Source organism: Thunnus thynnus, chromosome 24, assembly GCF_963924715.1.
Source record: "Thunnus thynnus chromosome 24, fThuThy2.1, whole genome shotgun sequence".
Taxonomy (NCBI): domain Eukaryota; kingdom Metazoa; phylum Chordata; class Actinopteri; order Scombriformes; family Scombridae; genus Thunnus; species Thunnus thynnus.
In genome coordinates, this window is record NC_089540.1 from 3,739,383 (window position 1) to 3,755,448 (window position 16,066).

Here is a 16,066-nt window from a genome sequence, read left to right on the forward strand (position 1 = left end):
GGTCTGAGGTGTTAGTAGGTGTATTTTTTAAACGTTGGACAGGGCCAGACTACTCGTTTCCCCTTCCTTACAGTCTTTATGCTAAGCTAAGCTAATTACCTGCTGGCTCTAGGTTCATGTTTAGCATACAGACATGAGAGTGGAATCTATCTTCTCATCTGGCTCTTGGCAAAAAAGTGAATAAGAGTATTTCCCAAAATGTCAGACTATTGCTTTAACAAATTAAAGTTGTATAAACTTGGAACCAGATGGAACCAGATGTACAAACCTGTAAGAACCTAGCATTAAGCATGACAAAGAGTAAAATATCATATGGATGCAATCTTAAATCCACTTGTGTGTTATCATTCTCCTTGAATCTAATTGACTTAGTCAAGGTACAAAAATTAGTTTTCATTTTATGCAATCAATTATTTTATCACTTTTTGGTGTTAAAAAAGTCCTGCAAATCACCTTTAAGCCTTGATTTATTTGGGGAATTTTTCCACTGAAATACATCTACATTCAAAATGTCTGCGTCAGAAAGAACATTTTTCTTCTCTAACATAAAATATGGAGCTTTGGTGCAGCAATCATTGTCAAGGTGAAATTAAAACATTGTTATCTTCGAGAAAAAGTAACAAAACAACAACATAAGACATCAATTCAAGGCAGGATAGCTTTCTGTAAGCCATCAACAGCTCTCTGCCCTTCATTAGGATTCTGTAAGCACAGTCATCAGGCCAACAGATCATGCTATCGAATAAAGAAAAAACAGGCAATCAAAGTCACATTCATTGCTCCATTGTTTTACATTTTAATCATTTGCAAGACTTAATTACAGGATTGAAATGTAACTAACGAACAAGCAAATTAATTTTCACCTTAACCTTTGAAAGGCAAGCAGGCCAGATACAGGCTTTATCCCATCTGATCGATTATGATCTCTCGGCTCGAACAGAATGGATTCCCATGCAAATTCAAGCGGATCAATCCACATTCCAGCGGAATCAATGAAACAGCTTTTCCAGACCTTCCAGAGACAATTGTATGATTAGGAGATGAGATGATAATGACTAGAGAAATATCACAGGATCAGTACAAATTATACTAAATCAAAACAAAGGAGCGTGTAACCTGTGTTTTGTATAATAAGAAAGAAACTACAGCATCTCAAGACAGGCAAGAGCGCAAAAGAAAAGCAAGAGAAAAAGGTACTTCTCACATACAGTTCTTCAAATTCCAAATAGTAGAGCTTTAAAAGCCACAGCGGAGGCCTTTTCCTCCCTCATCCCTGTCTCTGTTCTCGCTGCCTTTGATTCCTACTGAGCAGGGTAAAGATGTGAGAGAGGTGGCTGCTTAGGCTGGGTCTCTTGACAACTGGGCGTCACATGTATTCCAGTGTTGTAACTATTATACAGCAAGGGAGGTGGTGTGTGTGACATGCAAAAGCTCTGATGCAGGGAGCGGACAGGATTGTATTTTTCCACTATAAAAAAAAATATTTGACAGTAATGACAGTAAACATTATGTCTGTTTTTTGGGTCAGTTATGAAACAGTGTTTGTCGTGATTAATGCAGGTGTTGAATAGGTAAATATGTATTTTTAAGTTTCCCAACAGTAACCTCTTGTAGTTCAACATTTTGGCCAATACACTTATGTGCTTTCTTGCCAAGAGTGAGATGAAAAGATTATCGATCTTATCAAACTCTTGGCAAGAAGATAGTTGTAAATAATGCCAAATAAATTGAATTTCTACTTTTGCTGGGCTAACCATGGATTATTGAATTACTGCAGTCAAATTTCACCAGCCCAACCCCATCCCCCCCAAGAAATGTTTGACTAGTCACAAAAGAAGTAATTCAATCATTTTGAATCATGTTTTTGGCCACTGATGAATATTAGTCCAATATTCTCTCTCCTTTTAGCTCAGTTTTGCTCTCCACCAGCTCCTGATGGAAATACATGGCTCGTTAGCTGCTAATTGCTCGACTATGTTCACTAGCTAGTTGCTAACTGTGTCTGTCTGATATTTTGGTGCAGAGCAGGCTGTGTACAGGGGGTTTTTAGATTATTTTTCTCTGAAAGCAGCTGCCTGCTGCTGCTGGAAAAACAGTAAATTGGTGGGAAAGCAAAACTAATAGTCTGTAGTTTCGTCATTACAAGTGACACCTTTCACATAAACGTAGTCATTTAATCCATTGCTGATATAAAAAGATTAATGGTAGAAGCTTTAACTATTGAAATGGAATTCTTTGTAAATTGTGTCTCAAAGCTTTCTCTTCAATGGAAGTAACACAATTCTGGTGGAGAAATACAAAATACCTTTATTTGATTTTATTCACTTAAAAATAGTCAAATTGTTAAAAAAAAAAAAAAAAAAACTGACTTTCAATATCTCTCAAATATCACAATCAGCCTTAAAAGCACTCATCATGTGTGACTTGTATTGTAGAATGTAAACTCTGCCTCAGGTTATTAAAAAAAAAACCCAATACTGAATACTGCAGACATGTCTTTAAAGATAGCTACAGCCCCCATTTAAACATGTAAAAATATATGAACTAGTTGGTTTAAACATGTGCGGTTCAGGCAATTCAAAGATAAGGTTACAACACCTTTGCTCATGGTAGGAAACTTCACATGAGTTGCATCAGCTGGGAATGAAACTGAGGTTGTCAGAGGGAAAGTCACAGTTTTACATTCCACTGAACCATTTCAATGTCAAACTTCTCTGCTGTGTCCTCTACGTCATATATATATACTGTAGAGGGGAAATATACGCTATATCTTCCACTTTCTCACAGAGTACATCATTTGCATTTGAACACATTGTGCTTAATTCACAAAATGTTACACCAGCCTGGTGTGTGTGTGTGTGTGTGTGCATATTCACTTGTGTCTATACTGTACCTGTACATGTTTCTGTAAAATGTAATATGCACTTCTTTGTCCTCCCTTGGAACAACTTTTTTCCCCAGTTGATATAATATGCTGGGAGGGTGGTGCGCTGCGTTAAGCGCCATTGTGTTGCCTTGGCCGAGGACTGCAGGAAGTTGTGATTGGCACGAGGCCCAGAAACAAGGTGAGGACAAACACTCACTGACATCCACAAATCTACAGACGCATATCTGCTACACAGTGCATATCAGTAGTGTGGGTGTGTGTTTGTGGGTGGGTAGTGGGGATAAGTGTTGTGTGGACGCATGTGAGCACGTGTTTGAGTGTGTGTGCACATGTATGAGCAGGCCCACCTTTCATCTGTGCTGAGATTTGGAAAGGCTTCACTTTGCACAGTCTCCTTAATTCTCCCTTAATTCATTTGTGCAGATTCACTTGGCTGCTGGGATAACCTGGGAATGATAATGAAGTGGAGGAGGAAAGAAAGAGGTAGAATGAGGCAGAGAGAGAGAGAGAGAGAGAGAGAGAGAGAGAGAGAGAGTGAAGGACATGAAAACATCACAGCACATGGCTCCCTCTCCTATCTCCCCTTTGAATGTGTTCGGAATGGATTTAGGGCTTTTCACCAAGTCTTTTAAGAGAAGATGGATCTTATTAGTGCTGATTGCTAGTCATAGGACGTTTTCTGCCTTGGGAACTCACCTTACGTGACCCTTTCACAGATGCACAGGGACTGTAGCGTGACTAGGGTTGGGGTTTGAAAGCATTTTATTGAATCTGATACGACTATAAATCTGCCTATCAAATCCACATCTATTGAAAATCTTTCATTGGAACATTTCTAAGTAACTAAAGTAAAAAAAAAAAAAAAACATTCAAGCTGCTTTAGTTGGCCGGCTAATTAATGTTCCCAACCGTAGGTATGACCTGAAAATGAGATGACCTGCATAACATATTACAGGATAATTAAATACAGTATGTATCTGACAACTTTTGCACATCTTAACTTTTATAAAATACTTGTTCTAATAACTGGAAATCTCAATTTGGAGATATTATGTTCATTATATTATATATAAATATAAGTGGGAGACTCTGACTAGTGAAATTGGGATAATTTGACTTGAGAAAACTCACCTCTCTGTGGGTCTTGTTGGACTGCAAAAATAAACCATCCGCTTGCTGTCATAGAGTGGTGTTCAAGAGTGGTGCTACTTCGCTTTTTTCCAATCTTTGTTAGATTTTGGCGTTTAGGAAAGATACAGAACTTAACGCTTTCTTTCAGCGCATTGTGGTGGTTTTATGGCCCACAACTTTGCTGTTTTGGTTGAGTCTCACCGCTCTCATCTGTGTTACCAGACACAGCAGATAGCTATTTTAAAGTAGTAAATTAGATTAAAGAAAAAATGTTAGATATACTCACACACTACCTGACCAGCACCAAATGACAGGGAGATAAACTAACTGGGGAATAAAGTGGAGCATTTAGCAGCTGGAGAAACAATTATTTAGATATTTAGTTGCTTAGTTTGATAGTTGGTGGAGAGTAAAACAGAGCTAAAAGGAGAATGAATATTGGACTTTCATTCATCAGGTGAACACAAACTCTAAATAAGCCATTATTAGTTAACCATATCAACTTTATATGGTGAATTTGGTGATATTGTGTCAACTTTTTGGTAGTGCCCTTAAGTGGCCAAAAAATATGTGAGTGCAGGTTTAAGGAATTAGCATTCATTAGCATTAACAGCTGATATGAGTCTGCTGCTGGCGAAGTTTGAAAGCAACAGTCAACTGTTAGAGACTGTAAGAAACTTTCTATCTAAATGTTTTCTACTTTCCTCTTGATTTATAAAAAAAGAGTGAAGACAGATAAAATATTCAATAAGAGCTTCATTAGCCTCAGTGCTTAATGTATTCATGTGTTTCATAAAACTGGAAACGGATCCGACCATCGTAATGCAACCCTAAGCATGACTAAGAATAAAAGATTATATGAATTATATGATTATATATATATGATTTTATATTATCAACTAATCAAGCAGAAGGATTCAGTCTCCATAAATCTAAATGACTTAGTTTTAAAAGCACCACAACTAGTTCTAATCTTTAACAACTGATATTTTTGTTAATTTTTGAGATGAATATTCTTTGAACCAGCAAATCATTTTGAATTTCCTGGCTTTACTTAATTGAGCTGTATGCATGTCTTGATTAAATAAGTATTCCGAATGGGTTCAATTACTTTTCTGTAACTAATTGATCTTGCCTGAAACAATGGCACCAATAGAGTAGTCCCAGCAGGACACAGGCCGCCCCTCCAGGAAAGCAAAAGCAAATGCTGCTACTAATTGAAATGATTTCAATTAATATGGAGCCTAATCGAGGCTAACTATACAGCATCACAGTGGGTCAAGCAGTCGGAGTTTATTCCTGTTTCACTCAGACTCCTTTTTGTTTTGACCCAGCACCTCTCTGTTTTGACAATCTCGCCCTCCTCAATACACAAAGCAACAATTCATCCTGCAGAGAAGAACGAGCAGACGCGGGGGGAGAAAAAAAAAAAAAAAAAAGGGAGCTCGGAGCGGGGCCGATCGATAAACAGAGTCGGAGCTGTGATTTATTTACCGCTGTGTGTTATGTAGAGGCGAGAGGAGGAGAAGAAAAGCCTTCTGATATGGCCACAGGCAGCCGACATAATGGGGCCCTCTCAATCTTCAGTGAGTGGCTTGTTGGATTGTCAGGCAGGTTTCCGCCGGTGTTCAAAAGCGCTATCCGATCAAACCCCTGAGACGCAAGCGACCAGACAGATGATTACTCACTTTAAACGATCCGGGAGGGGGAAAAAAGAGAAATAACTACAGCGGATATTGATGACTCAATAGACTCAGTGACAGACGATTCCATTTGTGTCTGAATAAAGTGTTGACGGTCTTGGATCAATCATAATATAGGCCTCTTATTGAGCATAAAAAACATGTTTAATGTCATTAAATTCTATCTAGCTTCTCCCCCCCTCCTCCTCCTCTGCCTCTTCCTTTCCTTCTTTCCTAGAAGCTTACACATATCTGGCAGCTCTACAGTACAAGCGTGTGTGTGTGCTTAGGTAGAAAGACAGTGGGGGATGGGGATATGAGTTGTGTTGGTGGGGAGGAGGGAAGGAGGAGGAGGAGGAGGAGGAAAGGCATGGGTGAACAAGGGGAGATGGGAGAAAAAAAAAGAAAAAGAAACCTCGGAGGCAATCATTTCTGGCAGAGCGGTGGCAGTCAGTTTGGGTGTGTGTGTGTGTGTTTTGTAATTTCTGATGGTTTGGATGTGGCCGACGCTCAGCTAGGGCCAATAACAGTTTACAGACTGCTGATGTCATCACATTTTGACAAACTTCTCAATCTGGAGTGACCTTCGTGGTGCTGAAACACACCTCTCTCTCTGCATCTACTCTACTCCCCCTCATCTCTGTGCGGAAGTTGCCACTAGCAGGGGATGTTTGGGTTTATTACAGGGATTTGACTACGAGGAATATACCATTTACATAATAGTCAGATTTTATACAGTAATGAGGAATATAAACTGTTAGATGGCCTGTGAAATCCTGTAAAGTAAAAAAAAACTGCATTTATAAAACATCTCAGAGTAGCAAATCAGTTCAAACTGGATGAAAATGTTCAAAGTGAAAATGCTGTCCTATTTTTACTACTAGTAAAAGCAGCAAGTCAACTTTCTTCACTTAGAAAACGACTCCTGTGTGAGTGGTGTTCTAACCTGCTGCAGGAGACGGTGTTCAGGCAGAGACAGATGTCAACGCACGTATTAAAAGTTACTGTTTAGTCAGAAATGAAGTGATTTTTGTGACTGACCTTGTGCGAGATGCAAATGAGAACACATGCTCTCTCCACACACAAAAAAAAAATCAATGTCCCCGCGACCTCACAGCGACAGGGCATGTTTGCAGCATGATGATGATTTGGGCTTGTCATAAACAACAATTACAGCATGTCATGTTATTTTAACAAGCATTCCTGCAAATTAGTATTTATTTACTTGTTTTAAAAAAAAAAACAGCAGGGCTCTTGTTTTTATCATTTTAAAAAATATATCCAGGTTTCATAAGTTTGAATGATCATCTTTCTCCACTTTTAGCATCATTACTCTGGCTACCCATTTGTTGTGGGATTGATTTTAAAATTTGATTGATCAGGATCTTCACAACTAGGCTTCAGATTATATTTCAAAGTTGCTCCTCAGACAAGAAGCTGCTGGCTCTTCCTGCGTCTGAATTTAAGACTAGAGGGAATCAAGCCTATGCTGTCACTTAAACTCTGGAATGATCTGCATGAGGAGATCAACTTTATCATTAATTATTATTATTATAATATTTGAGAGTCAGTCTATTTCCAGTGACTGGGTGATGTTACAGAAACAACACATTTTCCTCCCACCTGTAAGGACACGTCAGTTAACAGGAAGTGGAAGAGTCCATGTTCTCCATGGTAAGGTTCCCAACAACCCGCAGAGTTTGTGACATCATCGTTTGCGATATTACACAATACATTCAAGATGTATCAATATTATAGGTATTATAAAATGATATGAGGATAACTCACAGTTTTTAATCAAATCTACATTTTTAAAGCCTAATGTGAATGGATTACTAGTCAATATTATTGCTAATAGTATCTAGGGTATTAATTTTTCCTTGCATATTTTTTCATATATAACCTAGAGAACAATTACATTACATTATATTATTTACCTATACTGTAAACATGAAGCCTACATGTATAAAAGCAATTTTATTCTAATTTTCTATTATTGTATTCTAATATTTCAAACAACTGTCAGAAACTGTCATCAAAATTTCTACTACGTGGCTGAAAGTGTCCTAAGAGAGAGACGTCACACTCTGTCCTGCAGTAGTTTGCTCAAAGTCAGGTTGGGAAGCTACAAAACTAACTCTAGGTAGGAGATTTTGAACTTTAAACTTTAAACTTTAAACTTTAAATGCTAGATAATTGTGGGATTATACTTGTATACATATACTTAAGTATATATGTATAAAAGTAAGTAAAAATACATATAAGCTTATATGCATATACTGTAAATACATACTTCTGATTGCTGACGATGCAAATAAGCATCACCAACCTGTGTGATCCAAGAGATAATGTGATAAACCTGTGGAGGGTTGACACTCACCTCATCAGTCAGGCCCTGTCCTCAACAAACCCCTCCCCCAAAGACTTCCACCAGATCTCCCCTTTCTACCACACACCTGCCCCCCACCGCCGGAGGCCTTCGCCCTGGGGCCCACCTGACTGACAGCTGTTGATTTGGATCTCTCCATCACACGCCAGATAAAAGAGGGATTCAGGACTCATTCCTGCTTCTCCCTCCGTTCCATTCCTCCCTCCAATCCCCGGCGCAAACGCAATTCCCCGGGACCGGACTTCTACAGGCTCTCCTAATGAAGTCATTCCCAGCACACATGATTGGGTGAGATTGCCACCACACCACACCACCACCACCGCCGCCGCCGCCGCTGCTGCCACGATCCCCGCTCTCCCCTCACACATCTCAGGTCTCCCATCCCCCATCTCCACTGAGTCTACTCATGTGGAAACAGCAAGTGGTTGTGTGCATTTTCTGTGGGCATCCATTCCCTCCCTGCGTGTGTGTGTGTTTGTACATCTGCGACACGTGTGATGTGTGTGTATGTGTGTGTGTAGGTGTGTGTTCTTAACTAAGCTAACACAGCCTGACTGGCTACTAATTGGATGTCTCCATCGGCAGTTATACACGCTGTGGCATTATGGCCAAGAGAAAATCACATAGGAAACTACACCTCCAACTCAATTCACTGTGGAGAAAACAGAACAAGGGCAGCAGTGAGGGATTCTCCTTGTAGTAAAGGGAAATATCAGATGATGGTGGTGGTACAGTATGTGCTATGATAAAATAAATCAGAGAAGCAGAAATCGAGTTGTTTCAATCTGTCCATCACTGTCTGGGAAGATGAAAGGCTTTGATGAGTAATGATCTGAGAAAAGGTAGACAGCTAATGAATCTCTCATAATGTCACCCACAGAAAAAAAAAAAAAAAATACCCCCACCCACTCTGGAAAAAAAAAAAACTGTCTTTGTGGAGGTCTCTTGCACAGCCTAATGCACATCACAGTCCCTGATAGTTCACTCAGCGACACCTTCTCAGTAGGAATCCTCCAGAGACAACTTCGCTGGCTGTCAGTCGGTCGGTCTGCCACTCACCGCTAACGCGACAGCCCGTCCCCGAGTGCCTGTGAACACTCCACAAGCGCCGCTATTCTGACAACACACACACACGAAAAGCAAGAGAGTGTTTCTGAAGGTACCCTCCTGTGACGAGGCTCGTTTTAAGTTTTTTTTTTTTTTTTTTTTTTTTTCTGCCGAGGGAGGTGGGCATCGGAGTGAGGATGACTCACGTCTGACTCCCTGTTAGCGAGGGGGCTGTGCGATCAAATGGATCTGATTTTTTGGCGCCTTTGAATCTCGATGATGGCGGCTCAGGAGCCTCGTAAGAGACGAGCTGGATTGATAACAGCCAGCTGTTTAAACCTAAAGAACATCTCTGATGTGGAATAGTGACGGATACCTTGTAGATAAGACAATCAGACCTAAATGAATGAAAATCATGCGGAAGTGTGTGACGCTTTCTGAATTCACAGTGTAATTAGAAAATTATTCCTGTTGAGATTTAGAATCCCTGATAAGTATCAATTAATAAACTTGACATAGAATTTGCATGACAATAAATGCAATGCATTATCAATATGCCAACATCATGCATTATTAAAGATGTACAATATTAACATAATAATATATTAGCATAATCAAGACCATTTGCATGAGAGATGTTCTTGTAAACCACACAGGATCTCCACGCATCAGCAGAAAGTGAAACCAATTCATTTTCTTCCACGTCTTCATCTTCAGCCAGGTCAGAGCTTTGTGGGATCTCACATTAGTTCCAGTCACATCGACGGCGTTCATTATTCTGATTCAATGGATCCAGCGCTGACTCTGTGTCCAGAGCGGTTGTACTTTGGCAGGTGGACATGACTGCTCTAAAGAGATGTTCTGTGGTAATGAAATGAAATCGCCATTGTTGAGCGCATTTCTCTTTCAAAGAAGAAGTTATTGCATTGGAAGTTATTGCGTGAAGGTTGACAAGGATGAAAGGGGAGGATTCAACAGTACATTTACTCAAATAATATACTACAGTTTTATACAATTTTGAGGTACGTGTACTATATTTCCTTGTACTAGTTCACAAGGAAATATTGTACTTCTTATTTTCAGACATAAGATGTATCTAATGGCTGTAGTTGGTACTTACCTATCAGATTCACATTTTACATACAAAACATATGATTACGTCATTATTGATTAAACTACCCAACAGTATACCCAACAAAGTAGTTGCTAAACCACTCTACCTCAACCAACTACACCATTAAGATACTAATAAAACATTATGCATCAGTAATAAAAATATACCAGTGATGGGGGCAATTCTGCCTACACACAGTATTGACTACTTTTACCTTTTATATTTCAAAGCAACACTAACCTTTGAAAGATGAAATAACACATTCTTCATCTCGCAAGTAAAATGTTGATTCATGAGAAATAAAAAGCACCCCTGCTCAGTTCAATGTATGTGTTTATGCACACACCATAGGTGTTTTCATCAAGATAGGGGACAATTATTTCACTGCTTAACACACCTACTGAGCGCAACTTTCAACACCATGGACAGCACCTCAGCAGACGAAACATTAAGTTTTGTCCCCAAAAATCCACCAAATTTGTCAGTGTGCACAAGCACAGGCTGCTGGCTAAATGGCTTTTTTTTAAACAAGGTACAAATCTCCTTTTGGCCTATGAATAACTATAGGCTATAACATAAAAATAACTTTAACTTACATCTTCACAAGGCTATGCCACAAGCTGGTCACGAGTTTACAAAGATTAGAACGTCAAAACATTAAATCACAATTGCACTTTGTTAATAACAAAAACCAAGAAAGAGTCTTTAAAGAAAGTTACCTTTAAGACGATTGCCAGGTACTTTACACTTTCCAGTCTTTCTTCTTAGTTAGAGTTTATTTTCTGGAGCTCTCAGGTCTCAGGTAAACCACCTCTTATGTTTGGCCGTCTTAATATGATCTGTTATATCGGCATTTCAACCATGCACAAATGAAAATGTATTCCTCTAGTGTGCGCAGAACACAGCATATTCTTTGCCGGGTACTTTACGAAAGAACTAAGCCTCCTGGAGCTCTTTAGGAAAGACTTTGTCTTTGGTATGATAGCTAACCGTTAGCATACTGACAGGTTCTCTCAGAAGGAGCCACAAGCTTCACAGGCTAGCAACAGCCTTGACAATGACACATTGATTGATTGACATACATACAGACAAATCAGTGTTGAATTCAGACGCCTGGTGCATTGTTTATGTTTTATATTGGGTAAACTAATAATGAGTGGGACAGAACCTGATTAATATCTATGTAAGTGCTGAAAATGAATTTTGAAAACCAGGACATTTTAGTGACCAGTAGCTTATGGTGGCTAATGTTGCTTACTTAAGCTAGATATTCTTTAGCATTTATAGCATGAAATATTAGCCCGTAATTGTCTCTTATGGCAACATTGTACAGTAAAATGTAGTTGCTTTAAACATTAAACTTAAATTAAGATTTTTATATAATTTCGGGGGAAACAAGCTGTAAACATAATGACATATTATCACTTTAAGTTGATTTAGCAAATGTGTTGCAAACAGTTTCCTATTTATACAGCTGATACGAACGACATTTGTATTCATTTGGAGTCGTGTTTCTGACCATCTGATGAATGTGAGTCTTCGTAGCTTTGTTTTGGTCCCCAACTACTGACGGAAATATTTAGCTCTTTAGCAGCTAAATGCTGCTGTGTTCACCAGCTAGTTGCTATCTGTCATTTATTTGGTGGTATAGTTAGGTAGCATACAGTCACCTGCTACTTAAACAACGCTATGACAGCAGTGATACTGAAGCAAAATGGTAAAGTTGATGAAACAATGAGCTGAGAGATGCTAAAATACTTCGTAGAGCACACATAGTCATTTGATCCATTATTAATATAAAAATATTGATTACAGCAGCAGCCTTAAGCACATTCTGATGCTAACACTTACTTACTTTTACCTGCAGCAACAGAGCATTCTACCTTGTAGTAAAGGATCTGAGGACTTCTTCCATCACTGCTGAATAGTCAATCATTATCATTTCACTTTGCTTGATATGTATGGTTGCAGTTTAGGAGTTATGAATATCGGTAATGGACTATTCAACTGCACTGTGGTCTATTTCCCATCCTGTAGTCCTGCATGGACAGATGTGGTAGAAAGTGGACAATATTAATTTAAATTGTATGTTAGAATACATGTTATCAGATTGGTATTTTTTTCATCATTAAATCAGAAAGGTATGGGTTTTCAAGTTATATTCAAAGTGAAGCAATGTGCCCCTGATAAAACAAAGCATAGGCACTTAGCATGTGTTCTCCTAGTTAAGATTCCCTCTCAGCAGTAATACAATGTTTCTGAGTGTCTGCTGGAAAACAAGTGGAAGGTCAAGAACACGAACAATAGATGTTGATTCCAATTATGTGTAAAGCATTGAACAAGATGCGCTAATGATGGCATTGTCGGGAGAAAAAAGGTGTTTATGTGCTACTCTCCCAAAGCCTGTGGAACAGTTTATTAAGCAAAGGCTTTATTTCCATAAAGGCTGATAAGACTTCAAATGATTCACTGAAAAACAGTCCTGGCATCAGCACAGCAAAGCTGCGTGTGTATTTATCTCTCCCGACGCTTGGAGACAATCAAGACAAAGATGATAGCACATTTTGAAATGCAGCACAGAGACATAATGAGATTGCAGCTACTTCAGGAACAAAACCAGACAAAATGCTTTTTTTCATAAATGGCTCCTTGTTTTATTCACTCACACCTAAAAAAAAAAGGCCATCGTTTTCAATTAATGAAGCAGGGAATTGAGTCCGAGGTCCTGCGGGATATGGATTAACCATGATGGCTTGAGGGCCCAATCTCACACTGAGTCTGCGCTGCGGTCTGCATGGAGGAATTTCTCATTCAAGGCCTCGGCCAGCCTTCCTCCCCGGCTCCCCCCCCAGCCACCTCCTACCTCCAACTCATCCATCCATTCCTCATCCTAAGGTGAGTTGCTTCAGTGCAGACCGCTATTAGTGGTGGGGGGAGATAAAACTGTAAGTGTTGCTCCCAATTAGTGCATCAGTGACCGCTCTGTGCCTCCTCCACGGCGAGGCCTGCTAGGAGGGAGGGATTGGGAGGGAGGGAGGAGGGGCCGCGCTGAGTGAAAGATTGGAGGAAGGATGACAGGAAAGGAGAGAATGGCATGGAGACGATGGCTTTATAAAGGAATAAAAGAAGGGAGAGGGTTAGAGAGGTAGGTAGATAAAGAGAGGACAAGATATGAAACAGAAAAGGGGAGAGTGAGTGGTGGTACAGAGGGAGGAGGGGGGAGAAAAGTGACTAAAAAATGGCTTAAGCATTCATTTTGAGTGGCGAGACAGGTCCTATTAACATTTAACAGCGTTTGCGCAACTTGGTGTGGAGGTTAGGATGCAAATGAGGAGGAATTAAAACTGGCCAGAGGTTTGTCATTGATGGATTGCAGTCTGGCGGTACTCACCACTTCCTAGTGTCCATCACAGACGATTACTGTATAATTAAACCTTATTTCTGGACTCTCTGACGCATAATTACTTGTGTGGGAATGTAACCATCATCTAAAAGCTCCAGCAAAATGCTTTAGCATTTAGTCTGGCAGGCTGCAGTCATTTCACAGACCAGTGACAGATAGAGCCATCTGATGATCGGCAAAAGAACAGTCACTTTTAATAAGAGGTGGGAAAAAAATATTAGGCGACAGTGTGCTGATTATAGGAAAATTAGGCTTTCAAGTGGTAAAGTCCTTTGTGTTATTTGCATAATTTATTCCGGCTTTACCCCCCTGTTCAACCACCTCTGGTTTTTTTTGCGAGCTGTGGGCAATTTCCTCTCATATTTGAATAGATTGCACATTTAAGACTACTTAAGGAAAATGATCACTTAGCATATTTTAATTGTCGTGCAAAGAGTGGAACAGAGGTGTGAGGCAAAGCTTATGGAATGAAGACCCTTTAATGTGACGAGGACACAGCAGTGTTGTGGCAGATAACCTCGGGGTTCACACACACGCATCCACTCGTACTAACTTACACATGCAATCAGTTCTTTACACAGTTAGGAAGCGGAATGACAAATAAAGCTCTGATAAAAATATCTAACAACCTGAAACTAAAAACGTCTTCCCATGAAAGTCTGGCTGCTAGAACCCCAATTTGGATAAAAACTCGCAGGTCAGTTTGTCGATAATATTTCCTGTATCACTCCCCCTGCTGAGCGGAGCCGAGACCAACTGCAGCTTTGTGAATTCAGGTTATTTACAGACCAGCTGGCTGCTACAGTATTTATGAAGCTTAGAGCAAAAAAGGTGAGCAAAATGATCAAATCTCTTCTTACTGCTAGACTTAAAATCTGTGTGGAAAAAAACTATATAGAAGCTTAAACAGCTATATATTTTCAAGGATAAAAAAAAAAAGCTTGTGTTATAAATTATTTCTGATCATGGCTATAGCATGTTTCAAAGTGGAAAAATAAAGAAAACAGCAGCCTCGGATGCACTCTAACCTCTTGTGAAACGTTTGAGTTTTCACAGATAATTATAGAGGCTATACAGCACCTTCCCACACCTCACCACCAGCTATATAATGATACCTTGGAAAATGTAGTGGGCAAATGTACATCATTTTCATTAAGAGTACTCACATAATCCAAATTCTTTGTGATGGAGAAAGATAATTAATGCTTTAATGTTTTGGTCTTGCCACTCTTACCACAGCAAGAGAAATGAATTGTTACATTTTAATGAGAGAAGCGACAGCGCTGGCTTCCTGTGCAACACAGATGATTTTATAATTGCACACAAGGGTGACTAACTCAAGGCTCATTAAGGCGATTTTTCAGCTGGGCTATTTTTTGGCAGGACAATACATTTATTTTTCCGTTCTACTGATAAATAAATTCTGTTATTAATCTTTTTTTATTCTTCCCTTAGAGCCTTAATGTGACTGGCGACATTAAAATAAAAAAAAACAACAAAAAAAAACAGCGTACAAGATATAATCTCCCAAGAAAATGTCTTTAATGAATCGTTTGTTGCTGCTTGTACCTCAGATTACATGAAAATACATTTAAGTTGACTGCAAGTATGGCAACATATTCACACATATAAACAAGTGGTGCATTTGTATTGTATGTATAGGTATGTACAACAGAAACACGTTACACTCTGGTTTAAAGTTGTGCAAGTGTGTTATATATACTAACAATTTATAAAATTCAACACACTAAATAAAAAAAAGAAGAGTGTGCCCACGTATATACACATTCACACGCGCACAACCACAGTAGTTCACAAAAGATTAAAGCAAATGTATTGGATTATACATTTCCAGGTCACCTATAAGGTTGACCCCAACTGTTCCTTCCTCACAAATCGCTTGTGAGTGTGTGTTTTTCCACGTCGCTCGGTCAGTGTTATCAGGTGCGTGTGTGTGGTTTTGCCTATAAGCTCCGTTCTGACACACAGTGACAGAGACACACACACACACACACACACTCACACACACACACTAGGCGATGCTGCAGCCTGCGGTTGCACCATCAGCTAAATGTTTTAAGTACAGTCATCTGAGGTAGACTGCGCAAAACTTCATGGTGTTATTCTCTCCACTTCTTTTTTTTTTTTTTTTTTTTTTTTTTTCCCAATGCGTTTTTTTCACAAATGTCGGACATTTGGAAAGACATAAATCAAATACCACGTGTGTTTTTGTAGCCATGAGGTAGAAATGCTTTAAAGAAGAACTCTAGCGTCCATTTAAAGAAAAAAAAACAACAAAAAAAGAACATTTAAACACCATGTAGAAAAAGATCAAGACACAAAAGAAGGACCACAAAACACGTAACAAACAAGCGTAGCGTTGACCGGTGTGTTTCAAGTCGTTTGTTCATCG

At 39.3% G+C, this 16,066-nt stretch overlaps 1 long non-coding RNA gene across 4 annotated transcripts; it reads right to left on the bottom strand.

The window, feature by feature from the left end:
- Window positions 1–449: 449 nt before the first annotated feature.
- Window positions 450–11,390, bottom strand: LOC137177240 (uncharacterized). Of its 4 annotated transcripts, none has more exons than XR_010926024.1 (4): window positions 3,235–3,326; window positions 1,209–3,026; window positions 870–1,012; window positions 450–735 (listed from the first exon to the last, which is right to left on the bottom strand). It is a non-coding gene; the product is annotated as an uncharacterized lncRNA (long non-coding RNA). The 4 variants fall into 4 exon arrangements; XR_010926021.1 differs by having other exon boundaries at window positions 864–1,012; XR_010926023.1 differs by lacking the exon at window positions 450–735 and adding an exon at window positions 10,970–11,390 and having other exon boundaries at window positions 929–1,012; window positions 3,235–3,333.
- Window positions 11,391–16,066: the final 4,676 nt, after the last annotated feature.